The sequence below is a fragment of the Myotis yumanensis genome, unplaced genomic scaffold, assembly GCF_028538775.1.
Source record: "Myotis yumanensis isolate MYYU_CA2020_CCGP unplaced genomic scaffold, mMyoYum1.0.hap1 SCAF_16, whole genome shotgun sequence".
Taxonomy (NCBI): Eukaryota; Metazoa; Chordata; class Mammalia; order Chiroptera; family Vespertilionidae; genus Myotis; species Myotis yumanensis.
In genome coordinates, this window is record NW_027223767.1 from 37,718,114 (window position 1) to 37,726,405 (window position 8,292).

Sequence of the window (8,292 nt, forward strand, 5' to 3'; positions counted from 1 at the left end):
GGTAATAAAAATTCAAATCCATAAATTCGGACGATGTCACATTTCTAGGACAAAATTTAAAATGCGTGCTTAAGGTACTAAGCTATCTTACTTAAGGACCCATCCCTTTAAACTTACATGCTTTGCTCTGGTGTTGCAAAATCAAGAGTTCATGCTTCATCACCAGCTCAGCATGTTGACTGCAGCCATGTCATTCAGGAAGCCAAATGTTTTCCATTTTGTTTTAATACCTTCAACAGTTAAAGAAGAAGGCCAACCTCTATTCATATCACAAAGAATTTAGTATTTTCACTTGCTATTTAAACTCATTACAAGATACACTTATCTTAGGATAAGCTTCAGGGTTTCCATTTATCACTACATAACTGAAACAATAACAACATAAAAAGAAGGAATATTTGCATTGCATCTCTATATATTAGACCTCCCACACCTTTTGGAATGAGGCTCTACAATGTCCAATTCTCACTATAATTCTCCCTCATTTTCTACCGGAAACAGATCACAAATCCTAAAAACATAAACCCACCGGGTAAACTGACGGTTACATTTTGTAAAGAGCTGCATATTTCTGTCAATCTCCAGTTTGCTACTTTCCTCAAGCCTCAAAGATGACCAAGAGATTTTTAGAAACAGGAAACAAAAAAAATAGAATTAGCATTATTTCTAAAGGATGGATGACTCTATTTTGAAGAATGCTCTATGATAAAGCTGGAAAATTCCAATTTTTAGTACCTCAACAGATTCAGTGCTAAGCAGTTTCTTTTTATAAATACTACAATGACATTTGTGAATCTTGCTTAGTTAGGACATGTCCCCCGGGTTGGATTTTCAAATCCCATTCGTTACAAAAACAGTAGCGATTTGCCACCAGCTACAGGCTCTGAATGTTAGACAACATAAAATAGTTTTTCATAAACTTTCTAATTTACTCCCACCTAAAGGCTGGAAAACCCCACTGAAGGCTTCTTAGACTCAACAGACAAGTTAAAAAGCGTTAATTGTAGGATCTCACTGACACAAACATAAGGAAATTCTGAGTTATAGATACTTCACATGAAGCTTTTTCCACTGACACTGTAACTTTTGTCAACATTCAAAGAAAATTCAACCCTGGTCAAAGGTGACAGTTTGACAATCCTGGAAGCGAACATCCTCTGTTTATTTGAACTAGTTTATACTCTCTGCTCAGGGAATTAAAGTTTTTTTCTCACCCCTGACTTGATCTTTCAAATTCAAATCACTACACTTTAGGAACAAGGCACTACAATGCACAATGTAGAGTCTTGTGAATTATATCTTCAAGATTTAACTTCACAATCCACCTCCAAGGGAAAGTGCTCAGAGAAAATAAGCATCAGATATGAAAAGGAATATGTTTCTTAGACTGGTTTCTAATGACCATTTGCCTCGCCCTAAACACACAGCAATTTGTTCAGCTGCCTTTACCCCCACCCCCAAATTAAAATTCTTAAGTCCTTCTATCTCAGAAATCACAATCAGTGGCTTTAATAACACAAGAATGGGACCACAAATCCCTTCAAAATAAAGCTGTCAAGAAAATGAGCTGGATACTTGAGTCCTCGGCCAACAAACACTTATGTCACCTGCCACATTGGCACAAGAGTTCCTTTTGTTTGTAAATAAAGGCCAACAAGACAGCTTATAGCACTTCTCCTATACAAACAGGTGTATATGGTAATGCTAGTGAAAGAACCACACAGGACAACTTACAGTTAAAGTTAAGACTCTCTCTGCTTTAATGTAATTTCCACCAGAAACATATACATTAGTTGGAAAAAATGCTTATCATGTTCATAACTTCAAAACATCCCAAATATATTAAATGTTTTTCTATGGGAAAAAAAAAAAAAAAGGAGTCCGTTTTGGAACACAAATAAAAATATATGAGCCTTAAAGAAGCTGCTGTCTTACTGCACAGGGCAGCTGCCCACACTCCTTTGCAGGACAAGGGTTAGGAATGCGCCTCTGAAATCAAAGTGGCCTGGATCTGGATCCAGCGCCGTCATTACTAGCAATGTGACCTTGGGCAAGTTACTTAACTTCTCTGTGGCCATTTCTTCATCTTTTGACTGAGGATAATACCGCCCCCCCCCCCCCCCCCATCCCCGCTGCCAGAGGATCATGAGTGAAAACATGGCAAGAGCTATAACACTGTCTGCTTGGCACCGGAAATGGACAGTGTGAGGTATTATTTTTATTATCTTTGTACTTTTAGGCTTTGGACATAATCTGAGTTACTTTTTAATAAATTTTCTGATCGCTTTTTGAAAGATGGCATAATAGTGAGTGTATAGATAATGAGTATATCTTCCCGGAGGAGCCCATAGTAAGCAGAGCTATAGCCTAGAGTCGTAAATCATCACTTTTAGTACAAATCATGGATGTGGCTGTTACTGGTAACTTTAGCTTGATTTCCCATATGCCAAAAAAATCCCCTACCAGGGGAAAACAAGCAGTGCGTATTAGAAAACCCTTGGGTTTGTCCTGGCAGCATTACAGAGTAAAGCCAAACTCACTTTTACTAGCCTGACGGGCACTGAAAATCTTAGTCACCGAATTAATCCCAACAAATAACAACAACTGACGGGCTCATTGATGTATTTCCCCTTGTCTTCCCCAACCTTTCTCTAACGAGTCAGAAAGGAAAGTTTTTATATTTTCTGAGAATCTTATTACTGCTCTCAAACCATCCTCTGTATCTTAGTATAATTAAAAAAATGAGTCAGCACAAGCACTTCAAATACCTCGCAGTGCATAGAATATGGAGATATTTCTCTTCATAATAGAAATCTGGGAAAATAAAGAGTTAGTCAGAGTGTCAAAGGCAAGGGAAGACTAAATGGACAGTGAGTGTCGGACCAGATTTTGCAAGCTAGCTTCCAGAAGATAAACAAATGTTCTTTATCAATCAATATATGTATTTTTCATCTAAATGGTATTATAATACATGGGAATGGATGTAACTATTATGAATAAACTCAAAGAATATCCAGTAGATGACAAATTATAACTTCTCCTTTCTTGAGTAATGGAGGGGGGTAAGGGAGGTTATGATACTCTGTATGTATTAACCATTGTGCATTTGCAAATCACATAATGCATCAGTGCACAACATGCTAATGCAGTACTGCCTTTAGCAATGTGATCCAAAAGAAAATGTAGGATAAGCACCCCTAAAGGGCAAACGTATTAGAATGCCAATTAAATTAAGAGTCTATTGAGTCATTACACTTCTTAGAATCAAGCCAGCTGAAGGCCCAGAAAAGACCACTTGCTTCAAAGTCTGAAACAGTATTATCACATGCTCCTTTCAAGAACGTTCTTCTTCTCAAGGCTCCATGTAACTCACACTCCAACATACATATAAACAGTAACCTACCACATGGAAATTACTGGGGAGGGTCAAGGGAGAGTTTACGGCTCAGGGTGGGGATTCCTCCAAAGCTCTACCACCATCCCCTAAATGTTTCCTTGCTCTTATTTAACTCCTCCATGACATTCTGAATGGCTTTCAGGTGAAGCCAGAAAAAGCTACCATATTCACTGTTTAATACATGGGGCTCTATATTGTACAAAGCAGGGGCAACCTTTCTTGAGAGAGAGAGAGAGAGAGAGAGAGAGAGAGAGGAACTTCAATGATGAGAATCATTGATTGGCTGCCTCCTGCATGCCCCACACTGGGGATCGGGCCCGAAACCTGGCCATGTGCCCTGACCGGGCATTGAACCGTGACCTCCTGGTTCATGGGTCGATGCTCAACCACTGAGCCACAGCGGCTGGGCTGGGCAACCCTTCTTTAAAAGCTGACATCCAAGGCTCCACAGAACACGATTCAGCTCCATCTAGTGCTGTGCAGTTTCTAGGTACCTGGGAGGAAACAGATGGCTGTAGCCGCCCCCCCTCCCGCCCCCCCCCCCCCCGACACTTTTTTAAAATTGCGTATTTGTTGTTGTTTTTTAAGATTTCTTCCAAGGCTGCTAAATCTTGAAGAGAGCTGGGGAAAGTTTCAGGAATGTCTTGCCTTCCCAATTGGGTATTCGGGCTGAGCTCAGTAAAACTGCCATAAAGCAGCGCAACAGGTCAAAGACAAACCACATGGCATCTGATGCTTGTCTTTGTTTAAAACTGAAATGTGACACCAGAGAAGGTTACTATGTGGACCTAATTTTGAAAATACAAACAGGAAGCACCCCCACCCCAATATTACCATAAAAAAAAAGGAAACCAAACCTCAAAGTTACCTTCCAAGGAAGTCATGGGTGTGACCAAAACTAACAAAAGTAATAAAACGTCATCTAAAACCCTGAAACCACCAAAAGTGAGGGTCTCATTCAACCAACTAAAAATCTAACACCTGAAACCACTCCTCTCTTTGATTAGTGAAAATAGCACAGATCTAGGTATGTAAAATCTTCTCCAAACTGGCTTAGGTTTTTCAATAGTAAAGAATCATCATTAATAATTTTTTAAAATCCCATGTCAATACTCTACTTAAAATAAGGACATGCTAATTAAGAGTGAATACAATTTTAAAAAACTTTTTATCACTGTGATGCTCACAATTTAAATGTACCAAACAAAACCTGTCGAATCAATGGAAAGTAGATTGTTAAATCTGACTTCCTATTCCCAGAAAGAAGCATAAAACTTGTGTTTCTAACACTGCAGGGAGAAAAACACTTCTTATTTTAGAACAGTTCTATTAACAAAGCTCAGATTTAAAGAAAAGTTTTTTTTCCTTTAAACACTACACAAAATCGGGGACAGTGATAGTTTCGAACTAACGTCTAAACATTATTTTTATTAAGAAGTTCCCGAGTCAAACTATTTTGATACTCTATTATCTAGTAAAAGGATATTTGCCTGAAGAGTAACCTGGAGTTATCGGATAACTTTTTAAAAGAATACGTTTCCAATGCTCAAAACACGTGAATAAAAATGGGAATAATGTGGTAATCTATATTCTAATAGGAAGGAAAAATGTGTCGCTGGTCATAAGAACACTCAGAAATCCGTGAGCACTTTATGAATACGTACATGTTTGTAGGGCACTAGAATAGTGAAGCTTTTTTTTTTTTATTCTACCTTCAACCTGCAACCAAATCTTGAGCATATAATTTACCTACTTATAACATCTTCCTTTTATAAGACTACCTACGTTACCTACCGACACAAAAACAAGTCAAAGGAACCGCCACAAGGACACTCATAAATATAAACCCAACACAAGTCACAAATAACTTGAATGTAACTTCAAAGAATTTTAACATAACTTCAAAAACTGACATAAATACCAAAAGTGCAATAAATGACACCTTGATGTGTTTTTTGGATACATAAACATTTTTAAAAATCAATTGAGAGCAAGGAAATGAAGATGAAATGAGAAGTTGGGCCACAATAGGAAGTGCTGACCAAAATATTTGTGTTGTAACACTCCAAACAATGATAGCACTGTTTTCCCCTCCCATCACATGTAACATGAAGTACCCATCTAAGAAACACATCCACCTTCAATTTCTTAACACAAAATCCATATTAATATCCTGTCGACAAAAATATGAATCCTGAAAAAGCAAGGCCTGGTGAGAAGGCGAGTAACTTATGTAGCTGGGTATACAGCAATGATTTTGTGCAGAGTTTAGCTCCAAGTTATGCAATAACCAAACTGCTGGTGATAGAAATCAACTTTTTTTCCCCTTCTTTCTGATGTTTTGTGTTTTTAAAGAAAGATCTCTCCATTCCTTTATGTCTCAACCAGGTGCTCAAAATGTTCATCTTCCAAAGGCCACAGAAAACAAGTAATCTGCTAGGTAACACTTACCTGCCCAAAGGGGTGGTACTCTTTTAATTCAACAGGACAGACGTCACAAATGGTCACACAGTACATTTTTTTCTGCAAATCGGCAGCCCTTTTCCCATCTATGCTATCAATTCTAACAGCTGTACTCTTCCATGAGATGGAAATTGGTACCAAAACAAACACAAACACCGACGCCTTACAAGAAACCTTCAAATGTGGAATCCATCAAAAATGCTCAGAACCCATCCGACGTTCAGTGTTACAAAATAAAATCAGAAAACACGAAAGGCACGCGAAATACAGTATATCGTCTTCTAAAAACGATGGAAGGCGCACTAAATAAAATATATCCTTTTCCAATGACTATAAACAAAGGCACAAGAACCGAAGAACCGTGTAGAAAGGGGCGAAGTTCTACTATCTCCATTGAACGACAACGGAATTATTTGAGGTAATATTCTCAACAGCTGAAAGCTTATTATGGCCTCGGCGGCTATCCAACCACTTTGGAAACCTAAGATACAAGCAGACGATAAACACCATTTGAAGACTGAAAAAAAAAAAAAGACATAAGATCAGTTTAATAATTTGATGACACACTATTCCTTTCAAAGGGCACTCATTCGCCCAAAGCACTCCCGAGACAACTTATGAAATTCTCTGCAGGCCAAGACCGACTCCTTCGCTGTGCTTTGGGACCAGCACTGATCTGCGAGCTCTCCGGGCCGACATTTCAGTCCCCGCACGACCTCCCAGCTGTGCGACCTGTGCAGGCCACGCACTCCACCTGCCGGGCCTCAGTTTCCTCTTCTGCACCATCCAAGAACGTGGTGGCATCACCGCCAGGGCCCTCTCCACCGCTGGCCTCCTGTCGCCCGCCCGCTCTGAGCACGGCTTGTTTATTTCAGCTGTGACAGCATGACAGGGGACCAGACGGGAAAGAACCTGGCGTGGCTCTAGGGAAAGAGAGGACCGCTCTCTCTTTTCGCCTTTAAAATTCTGGTGGTTCTCACTCATCTCATCCTCCTGAGAGCTGGCACCTGTGTGTCTCCCGGGCCATTTCCATCACTGCTGGCTACAAGTGTCTGCAATCGCCTCTTGCTCCACACACGTTCCTTCCTGACCATCTTGCCAGATTCCTCCAGCCTCAGACCAGCTTTGGGGACACACGGCTCCCCTTCCTCCGATTCTCTAGCTACCCCGACCTCAGGTGCACTTTTTTTTTTTTTTTTTTACTCTTTATCCTGGGCTAGGGGGGAAAAAAAAAAGGACACGCTGCATCCCCCTCCTCACGCATGCACGAGCCGGGGCCTGGCGGGTGCATATGTGGGATCCCGCACCCAGAGCCTCATCGACACGTTCGTATTCGCTGCCTCGACTCCTTATAAGGCTCTGCTCCCTGACGCTCCGCTGACCCTCTGCCCCCGGGCACCTCGGGCTCGCCCACCCACCGTCGCAGACACCGCTTCTGAAAGGAGGAGGAACAGCAGGGGGGCGGCGGGGCTATTCGGAACTGCACCGTGAAAGTGTGAGTGGCCCCTCGGCTCCCAGGGCTGGGCGCCGGGGACCCTCGCGCCCCCTCCCTGGAAACGGGCGCACACGCCGCCTCGGCTCTGCACCTTCCGCCCGCCGAGGCCCCCGCGCGACGCCCCCTGCACGCCCGCCCCGCGCCCCCGCCGCCCCGCGCGGCCACCGCGGCCGCCTCCCTGCCCGGGAGCGATGGCGGCGCTCGGCCCTACCCGGGAGGACTCGCCGGTCTGGCCCCCGCGCCCAGCTGGCCCCTCCGCTCCTACCTCGCCCAGCCCCTCGGGCGCCAGCAGCTGCCTTCCGCCCGCCTCTCGCTCGCTCCCTCCCGCCTCCGGGCCGCCGCGCGGAGTCGCCTGCGCAGGGTCCCCGCCTGGGTGACGGCTCCGGCCGCCGACTCTCCCAGCGCCCGGGCCCACGGGGGCGCGCGCGCCGCTCGCTCGCGGAGATCGGCCGCGCGCGCCGCCCGCCACCCGGAGCGCGCCCCGCGCCGCGCGCGCCGCTTCCTGGTTCCGCCTGGAGCGCGCTCGCGAGCCCGCCGTCCCTCTGACCCCCTCCGCGGCCGCCCGGGAGGGACCGGATACCCTCCGCACCCCCCGGGTGGCTGCACGCTCCGGGGGGGGCCGGCGCCGCGCGCAGCCCCTCGTGGCCCAGGTGGTGTGGCTTCCCCACTCGGGTGCCCAACCAGGTCCCACGAGCAATGAGCACATGCTGCTTCGCTCGGTGTGGACCACCACTCGCGGGGCTCGGGCCGGACTGTGTGGTCGTGTGGATTGCGCCCTCCCCCCCCCTCCTCAGCCCTCCCACCTCCCTTCCCTAGGCTCGAATTCTGGGTCCTGTCCTTCCCAAGCCGAGGTCAGAAGTCCGCCACTGGCCCATCAATAATTATCCCGGGTTTGCTCCCAGGAGGGCGTTTCAGCCAGGGCTCCTGCTGCTCACCA

General features: G+C 44.8%; 1 protein-coding gene across 3 annotated transcripts in view; it reads right to left on the reverse strand.

The window, feature by feature from the left end:
* Positions 1-7,698, reverse strand: part of STAT5B (signal transducer and activator of transcription 5B) — a 58,697-nt gene extending 50,999 nt beyond the window's left edge. For 2 of the 3 annotated variants that reach the window (XM_070394438.1, XM_070394440.1), the window contains exon 1: positions 7,621-7,698. The gene's annotated coding sequence lies outside the window, so the exon portion shown is untranslated. The remainder of the gene's footprint in view (positions 1-7,620) is intronic. The other variant, XM_070394439.1, reaches the window with a different exon arrangement.
* Positions 7,699-8,292: the final 594 nt, after the last annotated feature.